At 41.8% G+C, this 16,086-nt stretch overlaps 1 protein-coding gene and 1 non-coding gene across 2 annotated transcripts in view; one reads left to right on the forward strand and one right to left on the reverse strand.

Annotated features, from left to right (window-relative positions):
• LOC109039244 (uncharacterized) overlaps positions 1–16,086 on the forward strand; it is a 64,909-nt gene that overhangs the window by 14,558 nt on the left and 34,265 nt on the right. The gene's annotated exons all lie outside the window — the stretch shown is intronic.
• On the reverse strand, positions 7,505–7,596 carry TRNAI-UAU (transfer RNA isoleucine (anticodon UAU)). The gene is given in 2 exon segments: positions 7,505–7,540; positions 7,559–7,596. It is a non-coding gene; the product is annotated as a tRNA-Ile (tRNA).

The raw sequence follows: 16,086 nt of genomic DNA on the forward strand, positions 1-16,086 counted from the left end.
TTCGTAAAAAAAAAGACCCGAGGAAGTGGCCACGATGCAATTTTCCTTATGAGTTCCAGTCTTCATGTCAAGTAAAGACACGTTCCAGTTTTGATGGGGATTGACGTTCCACCATTCTAAAAAATAGAAGCAGTAAAATGCATGTACTTATTCTCCAAGTATCGATTTGCCCCCGTTTTAAATGATACACATCTTGATAAATATCGCCGCCAAATTCCACGACAATGGCCTGCACTAGAAATGAGCGATTTCTACCCACGAGTGTCCCAGATATTCGGCCGGTTGAACCTCCACCCCATCGGCGCTAGCAGGAACTCAAAATGTGTCTATATATAATTCGCTAATTTTATTAACCGTATTGACCCTTGCTTCTACGAGCAACAAAATGTCCGGACAAATATTCATTTTCCCATGCACTAGTCTTTGAAGATCGGCAGTTGAGATTGGAAGTATCTCTCTGTCATTTTGGGCGCTTCTGGGTACCAGATGCGCCCTTTCCAACCGTTCGACTCCCCCGATGTAACATGTACTATACTACATGCCCTTTTGCCTTATGGGTAATGACGCCATTCTGGTACACCCGGGAAAATTTGATTTTTTTCTGCATCTGGTATTCTTAAAAGTTTTCGTGAAATGTTTTGCTTTTAAGCATAACAATCTCGCACGAACGTATTACCTGGTTAAAGTATTTTAGGGCCTCCTTATGCTTTAAATACTTATATCCGAGGCAGTACTTTCAGATCGATTTGAAAATATTACGAACAGTCACGTGATCTCTTCATTTTAGTGACGTATTACTGTGCTACTTTGTGATTGGTTCATTTTATTGGCGCAGCATCGACACGTCAGCTGTTTGCGGCATTGAGCGGAAGGTTTAAGGTTATGTCATGGACCATGAGAATGAATAAGGACCCCCAACTCCAGTTAGCGGAGACATTAGCGCTGCCTATATTTTCATCCATGGCCGATGTCACCGCCGGCCGGCCGGTCCCTCTCTTCCCCGCGACCCGCGCTTCCCCTCCCCCTGGCTGAACTCCTCTTCACGCGGCCCCGCTCCCCCGCGACCTGCGCGCCATACACTGAAAAAACGAGATTAGGGCTGGGCCCTAGAATTGCTTCACCTCCACCGCCACAGGGGCAGGCCCTGCGCGGGTAAGGCCCAGCCCTACCTGGACAGGGTCTAGCTCTTACCAGGTAGGGCTGAACCCTGGAGCAGGTGGATTTAGGCTCTACGCGCGCCGGGCCTGCTCCTATGGCGGTGGAGGTGAAGCAATTTTACCTACCCGGTTAGGGCTGGGACCTTCGGCGCAGGTACCAGCCCTAAACTCGTTTTTTCCGTGTACCTCGCGGCGTCGCGACGCCGCTGTCCGCTAGATCGCGTTGACGCACCAGCTTTAGAGGTTCCGCCGCTCTTTCCCGTCGTCTGATTTACAGTGGATCCTTTATGTTTCCATTCTCCACCAACTTACATTCGTCACAAAATGCTTGTGGAAAATTTCAGATCTTCGCGGTCGATCTGTAGTTTTGAAGGGTTTTGCGGTTAAAGAATCCCACTTCAAATTCCATCTTCGTCAGCCCTCGGGTGCAAAAGTTGGTGGTAATATGCTTTGGCAAAGAAGCGCCCTTCAACGCTTGGGCGTTGGAACTGCTTGTTTCTTTTCTTCCTGGGCTTTACCTCCCACTCACTAAAGGGATTTTTCACACTTTTTGAGGGGATAACCTATGACCAACAGTTAGACTGCATCAATGAGGTACTTCTATAAATTGAGACATTTTCTGCAAAAAATATACTGATTATATGGATCAATGGATCATTCATGAAAGAAATGTATTTGTTTCCTCGTTCGAGATGTCTGTATTTCGCTTTTAAATTGAATCTGAGCGGTTTTTAAATTTAACTTTTGTAACTTGCAATTTGATGGAAACGCTTGTAAGTAAAAAAATACGTAAGTTAAAAGGGTTGTGGGTGAATATCCGTAGGTTATACAAAAAGTCCTGGGTGAAAACTTGTGGGTGATTTGTACACTACTGCCTTGCTGAAGAAGAACGCTGTATGAAACTTCAGACGTTGCCAAATTTCCTTTGATAAAATACAAATTTCCCGGGAAAAATTATTTATCGTTTTCCTTCAATTTTTCAGAAAATTTTGCTCTCGATTTAATCTAAAATATCTAAAAGTGGCAAGGGAAAATATGCATAACTTTCCCCTAAAATACATACTTTATTCGAGGAAATTTGGCAACTCTCGAATGCTCATACGGCGTTCTTCCTTATTACGGAAGATTAGGGGCCGTCCATAAATTACGTCAATCAAGTACGGAGAGGGGGGAGGGGGTCTAGCGGTGGATGATTGACCGGAAAGGAGGGATCCAGATAAGACAGAAATATATAGCCAATATTTAAACAATATTGTTTTGATATTTATGCAAACATTGGGCCAATGTTGGTTAAATATTTAGCCGATGTTAAAAGTGTACACCATACTTCCTTTTGGCATAAATACTGTGCCAATACTTAAACATACTGTGAGATACTGTGTCAATACTGTGAAAATATTTTTATAATATTTTGGATAAACATATTATTTTTAAAAATACTAAATAAAGATTCTTTAAATATTTTTTAAAAAAAATAATTTTGATTAAAATAGTCAGGGCCGGATTTAGGGGGCCGCGGCCCATGGCGGCAAATTTTGCAAGTTTTTAAATGTGGGTGTATAAAGAAAAATCGGATTCAGAAAAAAAAATTACGTACGAGAAAAGGTGACAAAATCTCACATTTTCTGAGAGTATATCTCTAATTTTGTCGTATTTCTGTGATGCAATAGACAGCACCTATAAATAGTCGAGTTAAGACTAATTGTAAGAGAGAAACCGAACACGGAATTTGGGCTGGAATGGCGCGGCACAGATACATGCCGATGATGACGAGAACGTGAGATGAAAAGGAGAAACCCTCGGCGCGGCGCGGTGGTCGGCATGTAACACATATTAGCGCCTACAAGGCTGCATGGATACTTCACGCATTGCGTCAAAGACACTGCGGTCGCTAAGGTTAGCAGCGGGCGGCCGGCGTGAGACGCACAGCGCCTACAAGACTGCATGAATACTTCACGAATTGCGTCCAAACACATTGCGTGCAGCAGCAGTCGGCATGAAACGCATATCGCATACAAGACTGTAGGAATACTTCATGCGTTGCGCCAAACACAATGCGGTCAGTGCGGCGCGGCGGCGGAAGTTAAAATTATCAAACCACATTTATGTTTGTTCTTTCATAATTTTCTCGTGCATTTCATATAAATGGAAGGCCTTGTCCACATAGAAATAGGTTTACGGAACTTAACTTTCGCGCCAAGTTCCGTGAACTTTTGCTGGTAGTGTTGACAGGGCTCTCGCAAACACTGTGTCCAATACGAGTTAACGCGTCTTATGCACCCCTCCCCCTCCGGCACGTTCACTTGATGGTTTTTATTGATGTTTCAAAACGAATGAGAAAGGGGGCGGCAAAATACAGGCGGCCCATGGGCGGCAAGTAAGTAAATCCGGCCCTGAAAATAGTATCAAAATATTGTCAGTGTTGTGTAAATTTTGCGACAATACCGACAATATTTGCCCAATATTGTAAAAATATTATGTCTTATCTGCGGAGGGATCAAGTCAAAGATGATATAAGCTTTCCTGGAGGCAAAAAGGCTGAAAATGCTTGCTTGAAATTTCACTATATTTACTGATTTTTATCGATTTTCTGAGTTTTCCCCCCAAAAAAGGGGGATAACGCTTAGGATGACGAAATATTTAGAGGGGTCCAGCAGTGGATAGCGGTTGGCTACAGTGAGGGCGCGAGGGGTCAAAAATTGAAAAAACCTGTGACGTAATTTATGGATGACCCCTTAGTTGGAAAGACTGCGTGGGTGAGTAGTTCTGGCACCTCTGAAGTATCTTGTCTCATGCACAGGAGCGAACCACAATCGGAGACATCCGGACTGGACGATGCGACGCAAAAATGAACCGATTTTCCGATTCGTTTAAAAACAACATAGGTACCATCGGTTTCCAAACAAAGTTATGCGTTTAAGCAGACGAACCTGAAAAGTCAATTCCTTTTCGCGAGGTGCATTCGGGCTGCTAATAGAAGTTGCGAAAATTTCTGCTGAGGACACCCGTTCGAGGCGTTCCGGTTCACTTATCCTATCTTGCGAACTTTGCGGGACCGCAAAACCATCCGGCCCCCGAGAGAACAGAGTCGAAAGCCATCTTCGTCCCTTTTAAGCTGCGCCCGACTCTCCCACCATTGTGCATGCACGAAGGATACGGACAACAGGTGCTGAATTTTGCTCTTCCCACACTCAGACCGCGATTCTGTGGCTCGGCAAATGCATACAGTCATTAATTATTCTTGAGCGCCGTTGTTTTGGGAGAAGCTAAATGCGATAAAATTATCGATTCAAGATTGTAATCCTCACCCTTCCGGAAGGCACTCTTATTGCCACGTTTGGCGGGGAGAGTGCCTACACAGGGTGATCCAAGGTTAAACGGCCAGACTGCACTGCCGTGCTGAGGAAAAACGCCGTATGAACCTTCAGGCGTTGCCAAAATTCCTTTGATAAAACGCGAATTTACGATTTACTGTCCGATTTTTTTTGGGGGGGGGGGGGGGCATAGCTCCGACTGGAGGAACTTTCGGAAAAAACTTTATACAACAAAAAAGTCTTATCTTGACCCATAGAACATGTACCTGCAGTCTAGCCATTTAACCCTGGATCACCCTGTATAGGGAGAGTACGGACAAGTCCGTAATTTTGAGGCTTGGTGATGGAGCTTCTAGGGTCTAAAAGGGTAGCCAATCTATGCATTCAAATTATTCAGAGTGATTTATTATTACAACTGTTACGATCCCTCGTTGGTGAAGCACGTAGTTGACTTAGTTTTTGCATACATTTACTCACTTTTGCGGAAGATCGCTCATTTATTAACATTCTTGGCCATTTTGGTTTGATATTGGAATCTGAAGATTGGCAATGACATTTTTCGTTTTCAAACGTTGACTGACTTTTGGGCCCTAAGAGCTCCATATTTTGAAATGTCCGTACTCTTCCTATATAGGTACTCTATTGGCGGGCAGGTTGCTTGATAAGAAAATTCTCAACGCGCATTTTTAAAAATTTATTTTCGGAAAATACGAATTTAAAAAATCTGAATACCTCTTTTTCACATCATTCAATTTTTTAGGGAGGAACAACTTTCCGAGTCACCAAAAATCCAATCAAATTCTCAACGGAAAAATATTGTGCCAACAGATTTTTCACATCATATCTTCATAAACCATTGGCCATGGCGCTGCCCCGTGTATTACAGCGTTTCTCCACTTGCTTTTCATTTGCAATTCGTTATTTCCTCACGAGAGGACTTAAGTCCATTTCAATGTTGCCAACTTTTCCCTCGAAAATTGCATAGTAATCAGAAAAATCTTGTGCATTTCTAGCAGAAAATTTTGCTGACGTTTCCTTAAATTTCATGTAAACATCAGACAATTTCGGATAAAAATTTCACAGGTGTGTTACTGTAAAATATGTTAATTGTTTGAGTCAATTTGGCAACCTTACAATAGAGTTACGTTCCTTCGTTCGGAGACGACGAACTGTAACGAGAAGTAGAGGTTAAAATATCTGGACCGTGCCGATTGGCTTCGTTTGAATTTGTGTGCAGTAATCGATATCTATCGATTCTACCTAGAAGTAAGCTGCCTCATAAAAAGTCATCACTAACAATATAGTCAAATCCAGTTGCCTATCACCAATGGCAAGAGAACAAAACTGCAGTTCAATCCTACGACTTACACCCTCAAACATGCCGATGGCGAAACTGCAGAAATGCGTATCTATATTTGCGGCGCTTAGTGGATCGAGCCAAGGTCGGACATGACATTTTTTAATAATACTGCAAATTTTGATATTTATTTCGTCACACTTTAAATATCAAGGAGTGTTTTCAGAAGAAAATTTTACGTGGAAACCAATGAAACCACTTTCAGAACATCAAAGTCTTATATAAACGGAGTTATAAGCGTTTAAATTTTCCAAATTTTGTCCGACTTCTCCTATTGACTCGATCCACTGTGCGGCGTTGCAAACTTCCTGTCATAATTTATTCTCTGCATGAAAAACTGTTGAATATAATTTTTTGAAAATTTCGGTAAGATTTTCCCCTTTATATAAAGAATATTCTATGGAAGCTTCAAGCCATGATGTTGGTTCGGTGTCCTTTAAAAAATAAATTAGGATCGGAGATTTCGAAGCACCGCAACCGCCATACGCATTTTTGCAGTTTCACCGTCGCACAGTGCGGCCCTCTGTGGACAAAAATCAAAAATTCACAACTCAACATATGAAAATTTTTTTTTTTTTTGAGTTTATCATCTTAAAGATATTTTTGACTCACAATGATGAGTCAGTTTAAAACTTTTCGCTTAAAACTACTTCAAACTTGGGTAGAAAGTGGGCGGGAAATAGGTCGAGAATCACTGGTCCGTAAGAAATACACAGTGAAAAGACGTCAACTTCAAATGAAGATTTCTAGCTTGAAACGCAAAATGCTCTGGGTGGTTGACATTTTCTCAATCCTCAGATACCTATTTAACTTCAATTCTACCAAAAAGATCTTGCTACTTTTTGCGACCATCAGAGAAAATTGAAGTTAAAGTTTGGGTGTTTCACGTTGCTTTAACAGTGTTAACATGGAGCTAATTCGAGGTTGCCAACTTCAAATGAACTGTTCTCGAATAATATGTAAAAAATTCTGAGATGTAATATTTTCTTATTCCTCTAGTGCCTTACTTTGATAGTGCCAAAAGGGTTTTCTATGTCGGTGCTACAATCTGCATTATTCAAAGTTAAGTGTCTTTTACCGATTTTCGTCCGCTTCGTCCATAACTGCTCTGTGCGGAGCGTCGGACGAGGGTAACCAGCGCTACACGCGCATTGGCGCTTACAAACCTAACAGGGATACTTCACGCATTACGCAATGCGTGAAGTATCCCGTTAGGTTTGTAGGCGCCAGTGCGCGTGCCGCTCCGCTGCTCTGTGTTCGGCTCTAATATTTAAACTCTCGGAGTCACCGTTTTTCAGCTCATGATTTTGGGTGTTTCACGTTGCTTTTACATTGTTAACATAGGGCTAATTCGAGGTTGCCAACTAGAAATGAACTTTTCTCGAAAGATACTCAAAAAATCCTTAGTTATAATATTTACTTTTTCCTCGAGTGTTTTACCTTGATAGTGCCAAAGGGTTTTCCTATGTCGGTATCTCCATTATTTAAAGTTAAGTGTCTTTTACCGATTTTTGTCCGCATAGTCTGTAAAGATGCCGCTTTGTGCGTCGATAGGGCAAATTAAAACATTAAGCTTTAAAGTACTCTACAGCTTAAAGGCCGCAGCGGGGCGTATTCATTTTCGATCGAGCCATTCAAATCGAAGACACCGGAATTTTTCAGCACTAAAATTAACGTGCCCCAGGTGAGGATCGAACTCACAACCTCGGCATAGCTTGCGACCACTGTCCTATAAGTACCGCGCGCTAACCGATTGCGCCACTGGGGCTCCTTATCACCTCCATTAAATTCGAACATTTTCGCAGATTAGCATGTGTCGCAGGCAATTAGTCAAATCAGGCATTTTATTAAATGCCTAGGCAAATAGTCAAATATTCTTACTTAGACTGAAATTCTGATTTTTTTGCTGACCGTGGACAAAATAGTTCTTTGATCGTGTGGTAAAGAATTCTGTACAAAAAACTTGCTTCATAAGATCATAAATACGTTGTTTCTGGTCCTTAAATGCAAATTTATCTCAAAATATGCAGCATTTCATAAAGTAAAAAGTTGTCACAATTTGGACGGTTGAAGGAACATGCGGAGCATTTTTGAACGGGAAACACAATAACAGTTTGTACTTTGACGGATTTTCAGTCTCAAAATATTGAAAAGTTGGAAGTTCTATGCGAAAACATAAAAACCTCGTAAACTCTAAAAATTTGGGTACCTGCCTAGGCATTTGATAAAATGCCTGATTTGACTATTTGCCTGTGACACATGCATTCAACATATGTTATTTTCGTTGTATCGTCACCTTCCAGCCAAAATAATACAAGCGTCATGTGATGTTTAAAAATTTCCGCCGCCATTTTATTTTGTTTCGTCAAGGCACCTCCAAATAAAAGTATTTACCATCAACCAACCTTCGAAACTTAGGGGCCGTTCAGGTATTACGTACCTCACTTTTTCCGATTTTTTTACCTCCCCCTTCCCCTTTTGCAACGCATCCGTAACGCAGGCCTACACCCCCTCCCCTTTGAATTACGTAACGCTGTCCTGAGCCCTCAAATTTCCAAAAAAAAATAAATCAAGAAAACGCTGAGAAAACAGCTTGAAAAAAAAATACGTTTTTTTTAGCTAGGTATTTTGCTGAAATACGACGGGAAGAGACAAGCAATGGTTCATTCGGGAGGAGCGAGATTTACAATTCTTTGCACATTTTTTTCAAAGTTTTTTCCCCCCTGCTCCGATTTGTAACGTGAAGCTGGGCTTGACCCCCCCCCCCCCCCTTTGTAACGCACCATAATGCTGGCTCAAACCTCCATCCTCCTCTAAGTGTGTAACGTAATACTTTAAGATACAAATATTGTTGCAAGTTTAAAACATGTGGACCTACACCCGTACTGTCGCGCATGCCAAAAAACGACTCAACTGCATCAAGTACGCAAAAGATGTCTCTGCAGAATAGTAAGAAACCCCTCGACGTATGGTTTTTTTCCGACCTCATGGACTTTTTCGCCTTATTTCATTAAATTACTGGGCAAAAGCCATGAATGAAAGACTGAAAATCTGCAACGTCACCGACAGAGGTACGTAATTTAGGAGTTTCATCAAAGAAGTGGGCTGTGCTTAGGAGGTGGCGCGTTGCGTAGGCAGCTTGGATACGTAAATAGGTTGCATATCCGCACGTATTCTTGAAACCGCCTATGTCCCACGTGGCAGGGCTTCGTCTGCTTCTCATTGTGCTGCACATTTGAGAAGGGAGAAACCTTATGACAGGTGACTCAATCAGCTTACGAATAAGTTTCATCGGGACATTATCGTAGAATACTCGGCTCAACGCAGCCCAATAATTTAATGAGGTTAGACCAACTACAAAAGGAAGAAACTCTCTGTCGAAGTTAACAGTGGCGTGGCGTGAACTGCGATATATCGATCGCTGTGCCATTTAAACCCATGGGAAAGGATCGATGAACAGGGTGTTCGCAGCGAACACCTTAATAATCGATTCTTCACCATAGGTTTAAATCGCATAACAATCGATACATCGCAATTGACGCCACTGGAAGCTACGTCAAAGAAACTCAAAAGTACCAGAAGTCTGGTATAATACTCGTAATGAAATGTAAGACGGAGTTCAAAGGGATATTTTTTCGAGATTACTTTTGACTCCACACGAGTATGAGAGGGGCTTACGTTCCCTCCCCCACCCTCTTTGAGGACCTTTCAGTCCCTCTTAGCGTTATTCCTTATTCGACTTTTCTACCGTCAGCGGTAATCGTCCGAAAACCGAGAGTGCACTCCTTAACTGCATCAAATGAATTGCATTTTGCAAAAAGGAGCCAGGAGCATTCCTATGCCGCAAAGATTGTGCAACTTTATTTACCCTACAAATATAAACTGATTATCTACACAAGTTTTATCTTTACCACGAATAATCTATAAATTCAAGACGACATTTAATTTTTTTCATAATCTCAGTAATTTTATTGCGAGGAATGCATGTTGCACAATCCTAGCAACATTGGAACGCTCTTGGTTCCCTCTTGCAAATGCAATCCAATTCTTCCGTCTTTTAGAAACGCAGAGCATTCAAGATGGACCTTCCGACAGCATGAGAAATTGTAAACAAGTTTAAGACAACATAAGTTATAGACAAAGCTATAACCACACAGTGGACAAAGTCACGGATAAAGCGATAGACAAATTTATAGACACAACGAAAGACAGAGCGACAGTCGAAGTTTTAGACAAGTAATACTACCTGACGTCAATTCGTGAAAAATTCCGCGTTTTTCCTCCCCGTGCAAAGAAAACTCGGTCGAGTTTATATAAATATCGATACTTTTCCATAGGTTTAAATTACAGATTAATCAAGGCTCGCACGCCACTGATAAGGCCATAATCATTTGGTTCATTGACCTTTTTTACAAACATTAAATTACAGAAAAGCGTTGCTGTGAAAAGAGGTATTTAGAATGATATTTTTTTGTGAGAATGAAATGAGATATTCGACTAGGAGTGGTCTGCAAGTGCTTATGAAGCACAGAGGGACAGCTTGGAATTTCCCCATCCCTAGGTCCAACCGTAATTATAATTAAATTATACGATGCAGGCTCTTCGCAGTGTAATCCCGTTGTCTCATACAGAGGAGGCTATTTTTTCCTAATCAAAAAAGGTCGTTGTTCGAAGCATAATTAAAAAATGAGTGGAGGTAGGACATCTTCTTTTTTGACCCCTCTCCCTTCCTCAAAAACCAAAACAAAGCGCCACGATTTTTTGGTCCCGAAGCCTCTATGGAAATTGGAGGGGCGAGAAGAAAGGTACTCTAGAATATTCACACAAAAAACATTTTCTTCGAGACCGTAAAACATCTTGATTTCTAGTCGAACCTGCGGGCCGATTATTGAATGATAGACAAAGCCAAGGTCGGATTCACCTACTTGCCGCCCCCTTCTCATTCGTTTTGAAACATCAATTAAAACCATCAAGTGAACGTGCCGGAGGGGGAGGGGTGCATAAGACACGTTTACCTACTCCTGTTGCGTACATTTTTTGCGAGAGCCCTGTAAACTCTACTAGGAAAATTTCACGGAACTAAGTGCGAAAGTTAAGTTCCGTAAACATATCTCTGCGTGAACAAGGTCCTCCTTTTATAAGAAATGAACCAAAAATTTGAAAGAACAAACATAAATGTGGTTTAATAATTTAACTTCCGCCGCTACGCCGGGCTGATCGAACTGTGTTTGGCGCAATGCGCGAAGTATTCTAGCAGTCTTGTAGGCGCTACGCGTTTCACGCCAACTGCTCCTGATCGGCGCACTTGTGTTTGACGCAATGGGTGAAGTATTCATGCAGTCTTGTAGGCGCTAATATGTGTTACATGTCGACCGCAGTCCTTTTCATCTTAAGTCCTCGTCATCATTCCTTTCTGCGCTGAGCTCCAGGCCAAATTGCGTATTTAGTTCCTCTCTTAACTCAATTAATAAAAGATGATGTCTCATTTATCACCGAAAAACGATAAAATTAGAAATTACTATACTCTCGGGAAAGAGAGATTTTGTCCCCTTTTTTCATGGATAATTTTTTTTTCTGAATCCGATTTTTTTTTATACCTACATTTAAAAAATTGCAAAATTCGCCGCCCCCCTAAAGCCGCCATGGGCCGGGGCCCATGTGGCAGCCCCCTTCATCCGCCTACTAATCTACTAATCTTTGCCCACAAAGCGGTAGGCAAAGAAGACAAAAGGGATATAGAGGGATCCTATTGGTAGAAGCGAGTGGTTGCTAGACAAAAGAGGTAGGTAATAGACTAACTAACAGCAACCCACGAGAGGCCTTATAGTTAGTCCATCATTTCCTCCCTTACTCTATAGAAACCATAAATTTCAACCAATGGGATCGCTCCATACCCCCTATGTCTTCTTTGTCTATCGCTTTGTCTAACAATTTCAATAATCAGCCCGCTGGCAATTGCGATCGAGACGTGTCGATTCGTATCTTAATTGAATTGGTTATTCACATCGAATTCCAGGTCGTCTGAGAGATGCGGGTCGCTCAGCGAGGAACAATGAACCAGATTCAAATTGATATTCACAGTATCGAAAAGGCACAAAGGCAAGCGTGGGAGAGAGGTCCTTCCACCCCCGTCTAAATTGTACCCCCGCACTGTCACTATGGAAAAATCGCGCATTTGCATACGCTTTTCGTTGAAGATCTGCGCTTTTTGTTTGGGGGACGATTGGCGAGGGTATCCAGCGCTCTCGGCGATATCATCCTTTTTATCGAATAGGCACCGAGTGAGTGGGCACAAAAGCACCTATCTGAGTAGGGAAATTATCAGCAGATACGCTGTCTCTGAAATAAACCGACGAAGATATTTCTCTTTTTATAATAGTCGTTTGTTTGATCGTATAGTGAGGACGGGAAAGCTGCGGCGTACCTATGTAGTATCTAAATCGGTTTTCTTGCATTTTCTTTTCCTTGTCGGCTATCTGTATAAATTGACCGCGTGATTCGGAAATGTAATTTTCCTCCTATTTTCGTTCAAGCCTTCACGTGGATTGAGTTAAGCTGAGATGGATCATGTGTTTTGGAAAACAAAAGGTTTGCTTGTTGAAATTTTTTATTTATTTTTTATGAGAAAAAGTTTTTGTTTCAAAATGGGGCTCTAGACAAAATACGAATTAAAGCCCTACAAAGGCATGGCCGGATTTATCTACTTGCCGCCCATGGGCCGCCTGTATTTTGCCGCCCTCTTCTCATTCATTTTGAAACATCAATAAAAATCATCAAGTGAACGTGCCGGAGGGAGAAGGGTGCATAAGACGCGTTCACTCGTGTTGGACACATTTTTTGCGTAAGCCCTATCAACACTACCAGCAAAAGTTCACGGAACTTCGCGCGAAAGTTCAGTTCCGTAAACCTATCTCTGTGGGGACAAGGCCTTTCATTTGTAAGAAATGAACTAAAAAATTAAGAAAGAACAAACATAAATGTGGTTTAATAATTTCAACTTCCGCCGCCGTGCCGCGCTGACCACACTGTGTTTGGCGCAATGCGTGAAGTATTCATGTAGTCTTGTAGGCACTGTGCGTATCACGCCGCGCCGACCGCTGTTGACCGTACTGTGTTTGACGCTGTGCGTGAAGTATTCATGCAGTCTCGTAGGCGCTAATATGTGTTACATGCCGACCGCCGCGTCGAGGGCTTCTCCTTTTCATCTCAAGTCCTCGTCATCATTTCTCTTTGCGCCGCGCCGCTCCAGGCCAAATTACGTGTTTGGTTTCTCTCTTAACTCAACTAATTAAAGGTGCGCAGTCTTTTGTATCACCGTAATACGACAAAATTAGAAATTAATGAACTCTCAGGAAATGAGAGATTTTGTCACCTTTTCTCGTTTGTAATTTTTTTCTGAATCCGATTTATTTGTACCTGCATTTAAAAAAATTTCAAAATTTGCCGCCCCCTAATTATGCCGCCATGGGCCGCGGCCCATGTTGCCACCCCCTTAATCCGGCCCTGTACAAAGGAGGTTTTTTCTTCAAAATATCACGACGAAAACCTATCACGCATCGAGAAGTCTGAAAATCAACTCATGAACAAGATATATGTAAGTGTTTACAATTAACATTGTTAAATGGCAAAATTACAAATGACGTCATTTACATAATATAACTTTCATTTAATCTGTGTTAAAACTATTTGCTGATATATCTCGTCCAGGAGTTGATTTCAGAAATTCCCGTTGTATGATTCGTTTTCTGCGCAAGATTGTGAAGTGCATTCGTTTGACGTTCATTTCTAGTTCAGACCCTGTCTAGTAGTCCATTCTAGTTTCAATAAATTTTAAAAGCATTATTATTTAATTCTGTTCGAAAAAGTCAAATTTGCTGCTGTAATCATTCTCATGGTTGAATTTTTGATAATTTGGTTACCTTTTCATGCATGCAAACGAACCCAAATTGATTCAGAGAAAGGAATTGAATGCATGGCTGGTTCCTTTTCGGATTTCCTATTCGTGAAATCCATTCGAGTAAGTCCTTGATCATTGTTATTGACCATTGTATTTCACTTTAAAAACTCGTGAAAAAATTGCTTTATAGAAGAATGTGGTAGTAGTGGCGTGGCTTGCTTTGCGATGGATCAGTTGAGCAGCCATTTGAACCTATGGAAAAGGATCGATAAACAGGATGTTCGCAAATCGCAACGAAATAACTTAATAATCGTTTCTTTACCATAGCTTCAAACGGAGAAATATCGATAATCGATCATTCACGTATCGCCACTGATGAGGACAGAGTCCCATATTTCGGGCCGGAAAAGCAAAATACCTCGCAGTAGGTGAACATGGGGTCCAATATTCCAGACAGGATGAATAAGAGTTTTTTATGAGGTAAACATGGAGTCCAATATAATAAACATGATGCTACACTATTTTCTGTGCTGTTTTTATCCTCGGAAAACATCCGCTTTCCATACTATGTGCTTTGCGATTAATTACAGCCAGAGTCCCTCTAAAGGTGAAAATAATCGCGCAGGGAGAAAAGAAGTAAAAATTATTTTAACGACAATCCCTATTTTATAAGAGGCTAGGAGCCTTTGTTCTTGAGCGGAAAAAAGAAGTTAAGTTCTTTCACAAGATAAGGGGGCAAATATGATAAATGTAAACGAGTGGGTTGCCTCGAACATTACAATTATAATGGGCGCGCTATCGGTCTCCGGGAGGACGGGTGCCGTAAAGTTTCCAAGATTAAAAGTTTTAAAATCCGCTGTGTGAAAAAATAAACACCCCCTTCTCACCGCCGAAGGGCGCTATACGCTGCTAAACGGCTGTGTGGCGAGGGGAGGATGTTTCGGGGACACAAAGCCGCTTTTCAACCTGTTGCTTCGATAACTTTCGAGGGTGCGCTGTTGTCTTGTTTGGTTGCTTCGTTCATCGAATTTTATCCCTCTAGAGTCCTTTTATACTGTGAGTTAAGACAACCCCCCCCCCCCCTCTCATGGAGTCACAAACGGGGGGCGCTAGTAAATTCCGCCGAAAATGGGTAAATTCCGCCGATTTTCCATCCACCGAAAGTGTAAATTCCGCCGGTAGGTGCCACCGAGCGAGTGTAAATTCCGCCGATGGAGGAAAAGGAAAATGTGTTTGGAACGGCACTCATATTCGGCAAGAGCATCAAGTTAGGATGTTATCTGTTTGAAGGTAGATCTGCGCTCGAAGCCGAGGAGTTGCACTTTGATGATATCAGTAAAACTGATAGCGGATGGTTTGGGACGGAACGCGGAATGTACATACATGAACTCTGACTTCAGTAGCCGAAAAGATGGAGCCGAGAGTGTCCGTTATGACAAGTGAGAAGGGGAAATTTATTATTGTGCGGGACGGTTTTAAATTTTATAGAAAGGCTGTATTAAAAACTGGTACAGAAAAGTGGGCGTGTATTAAAAAAGACTGTCGTGCTCAATTTTTTACAAGCGAACGAATATCAGAAGGATCTGTGCCAGAAATTTTGGACTTTAAAGGAACGCATGATCATGAAAAAGTGAACGAAAAAAAGCTGCAAAGAGGGAAAATTTCGGCGCAAGTTAAACGAAAAGCAGTGGAAAACGCGTGCGAGCGGCCACCCTAATATAAAAATGTTCGTTGAAGCTTTTAGTGCGGGGGCATACGTAATCCCGTGTGCAGATTCGTGAAGGCATATTGTGTGATACATCAATCTCTTCGTTTTGATGTCTAGAAAAAGAAAATCGATGATGGCCATCTCAAATTTCATACAAACCCCCCCAAATTCAAGATGGCGGCCAAAATGGCGGTTTTGGGGTGAAAAAATTTAAAGTTTGCAAATACGTCGTGTCGGGTGTCGATTCTTATGTATTTTTGATCGTAGAATCCGAATTTTCAGTCAAAAGTTAGCCCAAAGGTCATTTTTAGGCCAAAATCCAAGATGGCGTCCAAAAATACCTCTTACAGGTACTAATTTGCCTATTCGGGTCTACATGCATTGTGAGGTATCAATTATTAGGTTTTCAGGGTCGTAGAGTCCGAAAATGAGGTCCATTTTCCGCTGCGGCTCTCAAGAAGCCCTAATATCAAAGATGGCGCCCAAAATGGCCACCGGTCTTGCGGATGAAACTGCCGTTCAGGGCAGCTATAACAAACAATACGTTCAAAATTAAGTTTCTTGGGTCAAGAAGTTCGAATAGGAGATCAGATGTTTACTCCTACAAAAAATTAAGCCTCCGAATCGAAAATGGCTGCCGACATTGTTGCCAG

This window comes from Bemisia tabaci, chromosome 9 (genome assembly GCF_918797505.1).
Source record: "Bemisia tabaci chromosome 9, PGI_BMITA_v3".
NCBI lineage: Eukaryota > Metazoa > Arthropoda > Insecta > Hemiptera > Aleyrodidae > Bemisia > Bemisia tabaci.